The sequence below is a fragment of the Canis lupus genome, chromosome 23 (assembly GCF_011100685.1).
Source record: "Canis lupus familiaris isolate Mischka breed German Shepherd chromosome 23, alternate assembly UU_Cfam_GSD_1.0, whole genome shotgun sequence".
NCBI lineage: Eukaryota > Metazoa > Chordata > Mammalia > Carnivora > Canidae > Canis > Canis lupus.
In genome coordinates, this window is record NC_049244.1 from 51,920,848 (window position 1) to 51,934,974 (window position 14,127).

The 14,127-nt window shown below is 49.8% G+C and overlaps 2 long non-coding RNA genes across 5 annotated transcripts in view; one reads left to right on the forward strand and one right to left on the reverse strand.

Moving 5' to 3' along the window:
* LOC111092019 overlaps positions 1–11,301 on the reverse strand; it is a 37,937-nt gene extending 26,636 nt beyond the window's left edge. The window contains exons 1-2 of one of the 4 annotated variants that reach the window (XR_005377277.1): positions 11,215–11,301; positions 8,963–9,499 (exon numbers count right to left, since the gene is read on the reverse strand). This is a non-coding gene — a long non-coding RNA (uncharacterized LOC111092019). Of the gene's footprint in view, positions 1–8,962; positions 10,299–11,090; positions 11,163–11,214 lie in introns of those variants that run through there. The other 3 variants (XR_005377276.1, XR_005377275.1, XR_005377274.1) reach the window with 3 other exon arrangements.
* LOC111092018 lies at positions 9,221–13,403 on the forward strand. Its single transcript, XR_005377273.1, has 2 exons — positions 9,221–9,338; positions 13,001–13,403. It is a non-coding gene; the product is annotated as an uncharacterized LOC111092018 (long non-coding RNA).
* The last annotated feature ends 724 nt before the right edge of the window (positions 13,404–14,127 follow it).

Genomic DNA, 14,127 nt, shown 5'->3' on the forward strand with positions numbered 1-14,127 from the left:
CTGCCCCTCCCACTCCACACATGCTCTCTCCCACAAGCACTCTCTCTCTCTCTCTCACTCAAATAAATAAGTAAAATCTTTAAAAAATGATAATAATAACCAATTTCTGATCCTATGAATTTTTTAAATTTTGATGCTTCAGGATCATGTTATTGGAGTGATATTGATAATGACAAAGATAATAACAATTTCTGGCGTTATTTGATTTTATAGAACTCCAGTTCCTTTTATTACACTAGACCATTCAACAGGATCTCTGATTTAAACCCTATCTCCTGAGCTAGTTGAATTTCATTCTTCTTTCCTTGTTTTTTTTTTTTTTTTTTTTTTTTTTTCATTCTTCTACCCAGTGTATGTTTGCTCCATCAGCTATATTTACCTTTGGGAGCACAGCAGGAAAATGCATGCACACCCTTCATTTACTGCTTCTCCTGCCAAAAGACCTGCATTATCCCAAGCGCGAAGCCAGGGTCTTCCTTCCAACACTCATGGTTCCTCCAGAAAAACCCACCCACAAAAGAAGTGTAGGACCTAGAGAGCACAGCATTCTGCACCCCAAGTACCAGATGGGTACCAGCAATGGCTGGACCCTCCCAGGCCAAACTTAGGACTAGGAACACAATTCTTGCCCTTTTGGTATTTCTGCCATTTCTGGGCTATGTGGTTCATAAAAATAGCCCTAGGACATTTGTTTTCTTGCTTGGAATTCTGATGGAACTGCATGAAAGAACCCCAGTCCCCATATAACCACTGACAGCTCCTTGGCCATTGACCATCACTGAATCCTGTGTAGAGGACATTTTTCAACATGACTCAGAATAATCTTTTAGAACAAAATGTCCTATGAGTAATATCAAACCCATTTAAAATGACGGTGACTTATGGAGCTCGTTTAGGGATTAGCAGCTAAAATGTCTCACAACACAATTAGCTCTTTGAATTATAGGCTTTGTTTTAACTAAAGAAATGGGGAAATTTTTACTGGAAGTAACTCCAAAAACCACATCAAGACAAAAATCCCCAATGAAAAGATATTTTTCACTCTTATTTTTTTCCTAAGGAAACTTACTACGCTGAGATTTCACTTATGAAATCTATTAGTTGAGAGATTCAATCCCTTTATATTGAAATGCTATGTAGTTCAGTCAAATAACGTCAGCACATGTTTGAGTGCCTACTTTTGGAAGGCACTAACTGAGGCAATAGACGAAACAGAAAGATGTGTAACGCATGTGTGCACCCTCAGGCTATTGATAACTGACATTAAGTTTGTCAAATAAAATACCAAATGCCCAGATAAATGTGAATTTCCCATACGCAATGAATCATTTTTTAGTATACATATTTAGCATAGGTATGCCCCAGATGGTATTTGGGACATACTTATATTTTTTTAAATCTTTATTTAATCTTCATCCAAAATTCAAATTTAAGTGAGTGTTTTGTATTTTCGTTTGCTAAATGTGGATACCCTGTCTATAAAAGAAGAATCACTTAACAAATAGTAACTGGGAGCCAGTTGTGCGCTGATGACTGGTCCTGATGCTACATGGAGAAAGGTCAGACAAAAATCCCTGTTCTCATGGACTTCAAAGTCTAACAATAAGTAAGAAAACAAAGAAATACCTACAAATACAGGCTGCAAAGGGAATCGGAAGAGAGCTGTGCAGCGAATAATTAGAGGGGTGAACATAGACAACGGATGAACTTGTCACCTGCAGGATGAAGAGTCACCAGCTAGAGGAAGACAGCGGGACACCCTTCCAGCTTGAGCGACTTCATGTGTGAGGCCTCGGGGGTAGGGTAAAGTGAGTTGTACCAAAATGCAGTGGGGCATCGCCGTCCCTTCACTGCCTGGCGCTCTGTCCATTACCGGCCAATAGTTCCTGTCGCACCTCCCGGTCAGCCGAGAACGGAGACGACAAAGACTTCCACAGACTTCCAGCCCTCCGTCCTCCCCACCAGCGTTAAAAATCACCGAGTAAGAGGAACCAGTCACACCAGGCAGCGTGGGCCATACTATGGGGTCAACCTTTAAATGAGTGATTAAACAATAATCCTCCCAGTAATTCAGAGACAAGAATCAAATGAGAAAAAAGGCCACCTCGGCACGGCTTAGCAGCCCACGTTCATGGGCAGCAAGTGCTCTGAGGCCAGAAGCAGACGAGCTCACGCCTGGCCTCGTGGCTTGGAAAGTCACCCCAGAGAACGAGAACTCAAGACCTCAAGGCAGAAAGGAAGAGCAGAGAAAACAGGCTGATGGCAGTCGTGGGAACGGTGTGAGCCCAGGCCCTCAGGCACAAAAGAATGTGCATCCATTTGGGGCCTAACACGTACCCTGAAACCCCTTTGCTCAACCCATGAACGTGGCTTGGTGTTCGGGTTGGCACAAGGCTGGTCCCCAGAGTGAAGACAGAGAAGCAGGGCCACGCACCCTCCCCTCCACCGACGTGCTCTCCCCCCACGTGAGACTGGGAAGCGGACCTCTCCCTTCACCGGGGGATGCAACGGGCAATACACGTCTACTTCGGCAAGTCCAACCCTAAAAGCCCACATTATGAAAAGATTAATGGGAAAGAACGATATGATCTGGTTTAGATAATGAGTCTTGCTTTATGACAAAATTTGCCAAGAGGTTTACTGTCACTGGAGCCTGGGGACTCTGGGCCCCGCGTGCCCTCTCCCTCTGTCTCCTGCTGCCGTCCCTACCCCTTGACCAGCTCGCGGCTCTTGCTACCGTCGCAAGCACATCTTACATTCGCTTACGTTGTCCTCTGGGCCGAGAAGGCCTTTCTCCACCGGCCCGCTTAGAAAACTCTGGTTGATTCCTCAAAGCTCGACCCAGAGATTCCCTTCCCTGTGAAGTCTTCCTTGCTGCTTGAGCCCCACTTCCTAACGCCGCCCGCACCCCTGACGTGCACACTCACACAGGCATGAACCCACAGCCTCTTTCTGGGATCTGACATAGTATTTTACACACTCCTCCACTGCGACCTGGCACTTCACAGGTGTCCTCGCCACGCTGTCTGACCCGCTGGCTGGTTACATCCTTCCTCCTTCACTTGACTGGAACTCCCCACAAATTCAGATAATTCATCCTGATTCTGCACCAACACAGACAAGACACACGGTATATGCTCAGTAAATACAGAAAGAAACGAAGACACAGAGAGAAGGGGAAAACAAGGGAAAGAAAATAGAAAATGAAGGAAAAATAACTCTCCTATTGACTTTGATATATTGTTAAAAATCACAAAAGTTTTAATGAAACCTCACATTTAAAGGACATGTCTGTCATTTAAAGGAATGTATAATTATATGGATGTGCTTTTTTTAATATGCAAGAAATGTGTCGCCGATGATTATTCACAGGTCAGGGCTTCTCCAGTTGGAAATGAGTCTAAATCAGGGACCCTGCTCTAACGAGAATAAAGAAGGGGAAACTCTCTCTTTCACACATGAATTTGGGGAACATGTGCATATTTCAGCACGCACCAAGAAACCGGCTAGTCTCTGGCACCAAATTTGTATTTGTTTGTTCTGCAAATAAATTATAACAAAATCTGAATATGCACACACTTTATTTTAACTCATAAGACACTTCCTTTCACGAGCAACACCGTTTTTAACCTGTTTCTGAGTTTTATTCCCTGGCTAGCTCTAGTGTTACCAAGACAAGAGCATAATAGAAAACTAAGGGAAAATGGAATGTTAAAAAAAAAAAAAAAAAAAAAAAGGAGGCAAAAAGATCTTTAATTTTTCCCACCAACTCAATGTCGGGTCATGCTACAAAAGATCACATGGGGCGCACTTCATGAAAATAACAAAAAATAATAATTTCATTTTTCAGGCTGAACAATCAGAAGATGTGAATGATGAGGTAAAAAACGAAGTTACCTAGTGAGGGTGGAGTTCAGGAGGTCTTATTAGTAGCTCTGTATTACCATCTAGAAACGTCTTTATGTAGACTAATCATATTGCGAGTCCAGAGGAGATTTACAATCTGATTTGCCACCGAGAACTCCATGTAATCTTCGTTGAGGAGTGACACCATTTTATCTTTGCACGATTCCCTGTTTCTCACACAAGTAATTCCGTCCTTTCTACATTGTCAGCTCTGACAGGCTGATTTAATCTGCGGGATTCTGAATGCCTCTGACCACTGCAGCGAGTCATTAACCTTGACTCGCATAATTGAATTCAAGGTTGATTGCCTGTGACCCCCTGCGCCGAGGTCTTCCGAATGTACATATTCATTACGGGCGGCCTCGCTAAACGGATTGCACAGGGAAGGCTGTAACCGGCTGCCTGTTTGGTATGCAGGGGGCGAAGAGGGCACTAATTGCATGTTAGAGCTGAGGATTAGATTATGAAACGAGTGAGAAAATGAAGATAGATCCTCTGACACTGTCAGATTAGGGGCAGCGACGTGCGGGAATATGACATTGAAATTTACAGTGACATTAACAGAAAGAAAATTAGAAACAAATAGACACGGGACATTTCGGTTTTTTTTTTTTTTTTCTTTTGGAAAACCTTCATATTTTCGACCATCACCTAATACACAGGATACGGAAGCTAAAGCCTGTATCTTTTCTCATTTGCATGATCGCAGCAGAACAATGGAATTTTCAGGAAGCCTTCTGGAAGACTAGGAAATCACATTACGGTCACTTTCACATCCCATGTTCTGCAATATCTAGGCCATGTTTAAATAATTGGCCTTACACACCGAGTGCCATTTTGAGTTGCCAAGAAAAGACATTCGCACAACTTCAGCAAACCCAGGGAACACACTGACGTCGTTCAGAATCATCGCCAACGATCCTATCAACCAATACCATACAGGTCAATTTTAGTGAAAGCCAGCTTACAAAATTATCACTATTTCTGATTTTTTATTGACTTTGTGTCACTTCATAGTTAAAACAAGTGCCTGCTCGTGTTCAAATCAAACAACTCTTGCGGCACACAAGCAGATGCTTAAGATAATAGCCAAGGGTTCTAGAAACGGCTTGCATTTTCCAGAAACCAACGTCTACACTGTTACAGACACCACAGCAGACGACGTTGGCCAGAGGTGAAGCCGTGTACACACGTCAAGGACCTTGCTCTTTTCCATGTAGGGGTGCGATGCTACCTAAGCAACGTTCCCTCCTACTCCTGCCAGTTGTCTTATGATTTATTGTAAAGGAAAACGGCAGCCTGTCTTCCTTGAAAACACACACACACAAAACTTAATGGGACACGACGTTTCAAAACAAAAACAAAAACAAAAAAAACCCAAAAGCCTGTGGTGTTTAATCACAGCTAGAAATGAGTGTTAAGTTGGATGAAAGTTAAAGATTCCATCTCTGGAGAAGCCCAGTTCGGTTTGGTTTTGTTTTGCTTTTGCTTTGTTTTTGAAACAAGCTCACAGAGTGGTCCCCGTGGTGCTGTAAGATAATACTCCGGAAATGTTCTACAGCATTTTTACATGGTTAACTTAGTTAGCTTGCATTGATCTCTTAAAATGAAATTTATTTTTGCTACTTCAATAAACTCTAAATGGAAGGAGAAGTAACCTCCTAATAATTACGCCCTATTGGGAAGTCCCTCCCCATGTAAGCAGTGAACTCATGAACCTAAGCCTTGCGGTAAAAAGAAAAAGCCAGGGATGACTTCAGTGCCTGGGAACATTCGTGCTTTCCAGAGGCTGCATAGACGGCCTCCAATGCACCCTCCTGAGTGCACTGAATGATTACCTACTAATGGCTGTATGTAAAACCTGTCAGCCAAATTTATTAAGTACATGATTAAGTCACCTTTCAAGTGAACCAACATTATTTTTTCTTTGAATCCGAGGAAATAAGGAATACTGGTGTTCATGCTCCGCCACCTAATGCCTGGGTCAAGACCTAGATTCCAATACCAGCTCTGTTACTTTCTAACTGTGCGGCATTGGGCCAATCACTGTCCGCTTTAGACTGGCATACCCCAAGGTTTTTATGAAAACCGCTGCAAAATGTTACCCGACGTGAAGTGTTATCAAGATCACGGACACTGTTTGTTGTCTGTCATTGCACAGCAAGCCACCCCAAAGCATGGTGGCTCAGCACCACAATAATTTGTTACTCTTCCTGAGCCGGTGAGTTGCCTACTTAGAACTAAGTAAGCAGGTCTAGGCTGGGGTCAATCACGAGGCTGTCCTCATCAAAGGACCCAAAACGGCCCTATGAATATGTCTTGCAGTCGGTGCTCATTCTTAGCAAGGACCTCAGTCTAGTCCTTCTATTCCTCCATCTATGGCCTCATCTTCTAATAGGCTAAAATGCACTTTTTCACAACACGAAGGTCTCAGAGTTCCAAGATGGTCAAAGCAGATACCACAGCCCCCTTAGAGGCCTTCGATCTGGAACCCATGCAACATCATTTCTGCCATACTCTATTAGTCAAAAAAAGTCTCAAGGCCAGCCCAGATCCAAGAGAGTAGGGAAAGAGACTCCACTTCTCTATGTGAGAAGTGGCAAAGTTACATAGCTGAATCGTATAGACACAGGAGACTGGATTTATTCGGGGCCGTCACCATCATAATGTTCTACCCACCAAAATACATATGGTGATAATGCTACATTAATGTAAAAAAAAAAAAAACACTAATCTGTTGATATTCTATTTGCGCTTTCTGGAACTGCCAAGGTTGTAGTTCCTGCCATTTTCCTCTCCTTCCTGTCTCACTCAGCGTGTAAATTGTTAACCTGTGGTCACTGGCCGTGGGGCTTGATCCTAATTCTGATTCTGACGGGTATCCAGGGAAGCCAACACAGATTTCCCCTCTACCAGCTTTGCCGTCAGCATTTAGCGCTGGTATGTGCACGTGGCACAACGATTAAATGTGTCAAGCTTTGGGACGCCATGGGGGCTCAGTCACCTGAGTGTCTGCCTTCGGCACAGGCCATGATCTCAGGGTTCTGGGATCAAGCCCCACATCAGGCTCCCTGCTCAGCGGGGACTCTGCTTCTCCCTCCACCCCTGCTCGTGCGTTCTCAATCTCTCTCTCTCTCTCCATCTCTCTCATCTCAAATAAATATTTAAAAGCAATCAATCAATCAGTCCCAACTCCCTTAGTTACTAATTACTTCATCTCTCTAAACCTCAGCATCTCCAACTGTGGAAGGGACCAATGGTAGGAGCTAGCTCACTTTGATACACAGTGTGTGCTTAACCCGATAGCAAGGTTTTTTTTTTTTTTATCGTCATTTATGTGTATTGGAGTTTTTTCCCAACTTTCTTGAGATATAACTGACATAGAACATTGTGGAAGTTTAAGGTGAATGATGTGATGGTCTGATACCTTTATGTGTTGTGAAATGATCACCACCATAAAACTAGTTTGCTCACCCAACACCCCACATAGCTATCTCTTGTACACGTGTGTGTGGCGAGAACCTTTAAGGCCTGCTCTCCTGCTAACTCGCGAGCGTATGATACACTAGAGTTAACTAGCGTCGCCACGCTGTACGGTAGATCCCTGGAACTTACTCATTTTACGCCTGGAGGCTGTGTCCTTTGACCACATCCCCTCATTTCCCACAGCCCCACAACCTCTGGCAAATGTCAACGTCCTCCATCTATGAGTTCAGTTTTTTAGATTCTACAACCGAGATCATACAGTATTGGTCTTTCTCTGACTACTCTCTCTTAGCATCATGCCCTCAAGGTTCATCCGTGATGTTGCAGTTGGTAGGACTTCCTTCTTTTTGTGGCCGAGTAATATTCTGTTGTATACACAGACTACACTTTCTTTATTCAGTCACCTGGTAGCTGTTATCAGTGGTATTTGCATCTGGACCCTACATGGAGTATTGTTCTGGAAACCCAGGCTTGTCACTTGTCAAGGATCTGAGATACAGCCCGAGTTACTTATTCCATAATTTAAAATATCCTTTAACCAAAATTTTAATACGTATCAGACAGTTAATAACAGGGACATGAAAAAGAGAGCTCCCTCACCTCTGAACCTGCCCCAAAGCCAAAGGTAATGAAATGCAGCTGCCCACTGAGCAGCCTTCCTGGACTCATGAGACACAGGCGGGCGGCTTTGGTTTCCCTTCCCTGCAATTCGGAAATGTGCACGTGTCCTAACTGAAAAATTACACTTGTACAACAAATGGCTTAGATCATCCACATTCTCTCCAGTCCTGCTTTGAGCGTCGCGCCTTCATCATATTGATCACCCATCGTGATTGTTTTGTATTCGACTGGCTATCAAGGCAAAATAAAAAATGTGAAGCGGTTTTGAAAATGATGAAGCACTGTACACAGATGACGGGTATTATTATTATTATTATTATTATTACTACCTATTGTTTAACACAGCTTCATCTTTTCCTTAGAAGGAATGAGGAAAGGCCCCGGCTGCCACTTTTCGGACACTGCCACAGTCTCTACCACTCTATGCTTTGAAAGTGAGTGCCCCGGATCCAAGGTCAACAAGTCTTGTGAAAACAAAGGAACCAGCCAAACACTCAGGGAAAGCAACTGTTGATATTTTTACGCTTTCAAGTTCACTGAACCAACAACAAATGCATCATGAGTCACTGCTATGCCCCTACCGGGCAAACGCAACTACTGAGATTCGATACATGCTCTTGACTTTAAGACGCAAACAAGGCCTGGTGCCCACCTGGATTAGTGAAGCCGGCATGGGTTTACCCAGCGTCTACCTAAACTCAAGGAGACGTGGGGCACCTTATAAAATGTGTGTTCAGGGCCTAGACTCCACCGTGAGTCCCTAACCACTGGCCTGGAACATTCTAGAGAAGAAGAAAATGGTTGTGTCCACTCACACGCCACAGAAACCCTCTCTTTCCTTCCCACAAGATGCCCACACCTTCCTTGACACCTGAGGGAAGGTCTGCTCCAGCGGCGCCCCTTCCACCCACCCACGAGCATCCTGCCCGTCGCGCCCATCACAAGCTACCTCTAGTTTGTGTGGCGGTTTTTCTGGTTGTGGTCAGCATTCGTGGCCCCGTTTATCTGTATTATATGGAGGACAAAGAAGGGGGAATAGACGCCAGGGTTTAAATGGGGAAGAGGCAAGAACACAGCGGAATCCAACAAAAACCTTCCTAAAAATTAGTTTTCATGCCTTTGACCAAAAACAACCTTTCCTCTCGACATCTCTTCCAAGCAAGTGTCCAGTTGCATAAATTGAGGCAGAAAGGGCTTTCTCGAAGCCGTGGCCTCACAATGCGTTAGTTACCATAGCACCCAGTGAGCGACGGGTTCCAGGCTGGCGCCCAGGGTCCTCGGCCTTCGGTGATTCGCCTTGTCGTGGGAAAACAGGACACGGGGAGGTAAGGAGCAGGTGGGCTGGCGGGCGACGGGGTCCACGATGGGGTCAGCAACGGGGTCAGCATCGGGGCCAGCGACAGGGCCAGCAGTGGGGCGAGCGGTGGGGTCAGTGGTGGCCCGTCCCCGGCAGGCTGGCAGCACTGTGTAGCAGGTGGTAGAACAACTGCCAGGAGAAGTGGGTCTTGAGCCAGACTTTGTACCAAGGACGGGCCATAGGCCCGAGGAGAGGGGGACAGGGCTCCCCGCAGAAGCAGCGGGATTGCGCGCGTGGCTCTGCAGCCCTGGGAGCTCAGCTGCCCCGAACAGAGGCTCTCTGGACGCAAGTGATGGGACGGGCCGTGCCATTTTGTAAAAGCGACACCATAGTCCTGGGGCCGCGTTGTCTCGCTCCAGCCTCACAGTCCTGGGGACGGCCGGGCAGGGGGCAGGGGCACCAGCAGGAGGAGGCAGGGGCGCGGGCGGCCGGGTGTCCCCCCCTCTGTCACGGTGCTTGCGAGGCGGCCGTGAGGCAAACTGGGCAAAGGGCGCAGAAGGTGCCCCCACATGAGCCCCGAGGGAACCTCAGCGACCCCAGCGGCTCTTTATCACGTCCGTTATGCCCGCTGTGGCCGGGTAAGGAGCCTGATGGCCCCGCTCAGCCTGTCCCCTGAGCTCCGGACGCTGGGTCCTGCCTCGGTCGCCGCCGTGGGGACCGGGAGATGCTCGCAGCTGCGGCCGCACATGGGCCCCAGAGCCTGCACGCTTAGGGAAAGCAACTGTGCAGGGGCTGTGGGGCCGGGGCCTGTGGGCCCGAGGCCCTTCCCCTAGTTCTGCAAACCCTGGTCGGGTGCGTCTGCTCATCCCCAGGGAAGCCAAGCGGCGAGGCCTCCCGCACGCCCCAGGCGGCAGCAAGCAGCGCGGTCTCCTCCCGGCGGGACGGGCCACCCTGGGACCCATCCTGCAGAGGCCGGGTTGTCGCCTGCGCCCAGCCAGACCAGGCCCAGCCCCACGGGCCCGGCCCCACAGGCCCCGACCCCACAGCCCCGCCCCACAGGCCCCGACCCCACAGCCCGGGTCCCACAGGCCCCGGCCCCACAGCCCCGCCCCACAGGCCACGACCCCACAGCCCTGGCCCCACAGGCCCTGACCCCACAGCCCCGCCCCACAGGCCCAGACCCCACAGGCCTGGCCCCACAGGCCCTGACCCCACAGCCCCGCCCCACAGGCCCAGACCCCACAGGCCTGGCCCCACAGGCCCTGACCCCACAGCCCCGCCCCACAGGCCCCGGCCCCACAGCCCTGCCCCACAGGCGCCGGCCCCACAGGCCCCTGACCCCACAGCCCCGCCCCACAGGCCCAGACCCCACAGGCCTGGCCCCACAGGCCCTGACCCCACAGCCCCGCCCCACAGGCCCCGGCCCCACAGCCCTGCCCCACAGGCGCCGGCCCCACAGGCCCCGACCCCACAGGCGCCGGCCCCACAGGCCCCGACCCCACAGGCCCCGACCCCACAGCCCCGCCCCACAGGCCCCGGCCCCATAGCCCTGGCCCCACAGCCCTGGCCCCACAGCCCCGCCCCACAGGCCCCGGCCCCACAGGCCCCAACCCACAGGCCCCGGTCCCACAGCCCCGACCCTACAGGCCCCGACCCCACAGGCCCCGACCCCACAGGCCCCGACCCCACAGGCCCCGACCCCACAGCCCCCGGCCCCACAGGCCCCAACCCACAGGCCCCGGCCCCACAGCCCCGACCCCACAGCCCCGCCCCGCGACACCTGAGACCGCAGGCGAAGAGCGGCCGCCCTCTCGGTGGGCGACGGCCACGGGCTCCTCCCGCGGTTGCGCCGCCGCACACGGGTCCCTCCCGCCGGCCCCGGCCCCGCCTCAACCCCGACCCACCCCCACGGCCGGGCTTCTCCGTCCTTCGCAGGAACGGTCCACGGTTCCACGCTCGAGGCGCTGAGCCGGGAGCCGACGAGCCCGGAGAGGAGCCCCCAGGGCGCGTCGGGGGCGGGGAGGGGCGGGCGGGGGCGGGGTCAGGTCGGGGTCAGGGCAGCCCGCGGTGGGGGGGCAGGGTCAGGTCGGGGTCAGGTCGGGGTCAGGTCGGGGTCAGGGCAGTCCGCGGGGGGCGGGGTCAGGGCAGCCCGTGGGGGGGCGGGGTCAGGTCGGGGTCAGGGCAGCCCGTGGGGGGGCAGGGTCAGGTCGGGGTCAGGGCAGCCAGCAGGGACGGGCGGGGTCGGGCCGGGGAGTCTGCTAGAGACTCTCTCTCCCGTCCCTCTCCTCACTCTCTCTCTCTCTCTAAAATAAATTTATTTTTTTTTGAGATTTTATTTATTTATTCATGAGAGAGAGGCAGAGACCCAGGCAGAGGGAGGAGCAGGCTCCCTGCAGGGAGCCCGACGTGGGACTGATCCCGTGACCCCGGGGTCAGGCCCTGGGCCCAAGGCAGGCGCTCCACCGCTGAGCCCCCCGGGCTGCCCTAAAATTAATGTAAAATCTTTGTAAAGAGTAGACTTGAAAGAAACCTGTGGGAAGGTACTTACTTTAGCAGAGAACCTCCAAGCTGGCCGGCACATAAGGCGGACGGCCGTCCCCGTGTGGTGGGTGCACACAGCACCCGTCCCCAGTCCCCAGCAGGCCCGCGTGGCCCGGGCCGCCCCCAGCGCCGCCTCTGCAGGGTGGCTGTAGGAGCATCCCCCGACTCTCCCCTCGGTTCCACTCCACGAGAAACCAGCCCCCCTACTGCTCCCAATGGCATCTTAATCAAATGTAAATATGATCCTGTCTTCCCTCTGCTTAAAACCCTAAGTGGGCCCAAAGCTTCCAGGGAAAGTCAAAATTCCTTACACTAACACCAAAGCTGTTTGCAACCCCACCTGCTGTTCATCACTCATCTCCCTGTACTCACCCCTGCATCCCCCGCCCCGGGCGCACCTCCCTGTGGTATGAAGTGTGGAAAGCAGCCCTGTGTTCTTAGGCCTCCGTCCTCCACCCGTACTGCCTTCTGGAAAGAATATTGATTCCTGCGTGTTTTTTTTCCTGCGCGTTTTTGAAACTCATTTCCAAGAAACTGTCTCACACACAACCTGGTTTGCGTCCCTCTCCTTAGCAAGTCCCCACAATACTTCCTGAATGCCTGTTCAGCGCACCAAAGTGTCCCATCAGTGTGACCTATTCTCCTCCTCTTTCATCCAGTTATAAGCTGCTTGAAGGCAGGAATTGTTTCGCTTGACTTGGAAATGTGGCATCTGGCCCAGGCCAGGATCTGGCCTATACTCAATACTTGCGGTTCCCTGGTTTAATCGGTGTTTTACAGAGCGCTAGAAGGAACTTGATGTCCGATTTTAAATATATGATTTGGTGTACATTCGCTACCACTTCCTCAAGATGAGGTCCCATTTTTATCAATCACTCTTCACTGAAAAGGTGGGAAGCATTTATTCCATGTTAAAAGGTGAAAATCTGGTTGTAACACTCACCTGTATCTTACTCTGTGTTGATGCAAATGAACGAAGCCTGGGAAAGCGGGCCCACATTTCCTTGTAAACTTGAAGACCTCTAAAGTGATAGTTTATGTCACGTGAGCTCAGAAAAGGTACTTTTGTGATCTCCTGGGGCTCACAATTAGGAAAAGGGCCAGATCATAAAACATAACACACAACCCTTTGAAACTTTCTGCTTACAGATTAGTCTCCTCGCCTTAGACCCAAGGTTTCTTGCTCCAAGAAAGCCAGATAGAGTAAAGCACTTTGAGCTCTTAGGATGAAAAGGACTTTAGAACTGCAAAGCGCTGTTTGGATTCTCCTGCAGACTTGTTATGCCTCTGCTGCCATATGATTCCACTTTGGACTGGGATCTGTCCCATCGTTTATGGATCCAGCATTGTTCCACTTCTAGCCTCCAGTCCTCTCCAGACTTTGGGGTCTCCCGGGTGGGCCTCTTTCTGAAGTCACCTGATGTGCCGATCCAAGATGGTTCCAGTCTCAGCCTTGACATGCAGCCCTAAATCTTTCAGACATCTGTAAACAGCACTCTGAGCTTTCCACCATCCTTTTATTTTGTCTACAGTAAAGGGTGAGCACAGTGAACGTTGTTGTTGGTGTTTTTGATTTGAAGTCTCTCTATGGTAGCAAGTAGTGTTCATGGTTTTATCCCTTCATGATTCTCCAAAACCTAAGCCATTAAATCTCCTTTGGAAAACAACTGCTCTTAATATCTGCCGGATTTCCTTTAGTGAGAGTTAAGGTCAAAATCTGAATTCTAAAGACAGAAAATCATCAAGTCGGTGCCTTCTCAATGATACGTTGCATTTTCAGTCTCTCTGTTTCATCTGGTTCCATTCATGCGACTTATTCACATATTCATACACTCAACAAATATCTATTGGGCAACACTATTCAGAAATTATTGTCACGGGTTGCACATACCTAAAGGGGATGACGCCCTCCCTGACCTTATTCAGTGTATGGCTTATAGCATACACTGAAATACATATAGCAGAAATAGGCAAAAAATTACAACAGAACATCCTGCGTGACCACAGAGGGGGCGCCAGGTACCACGGGAGCAGAAACAGAGGCCTGAACTTTTGGGGAGGCAGTTGTGGGGGGAAGAAAGGAGTCCGTTCAGCACTTCAAGAAAAAGAATGACGCCTGGAGGACCAACAGCTGCTGGGCATGAGAAGGGTAGGAAGAGCGAAACAGAGGAGAGAAAAAAGAGAACATGCACAAAGACTCAACAGTGGGGGGCTCCACGTGGTTCTGCCTTCCTTGAACAGAATGACAGCAATGCTGCTGGGCATGTGATTCTGGG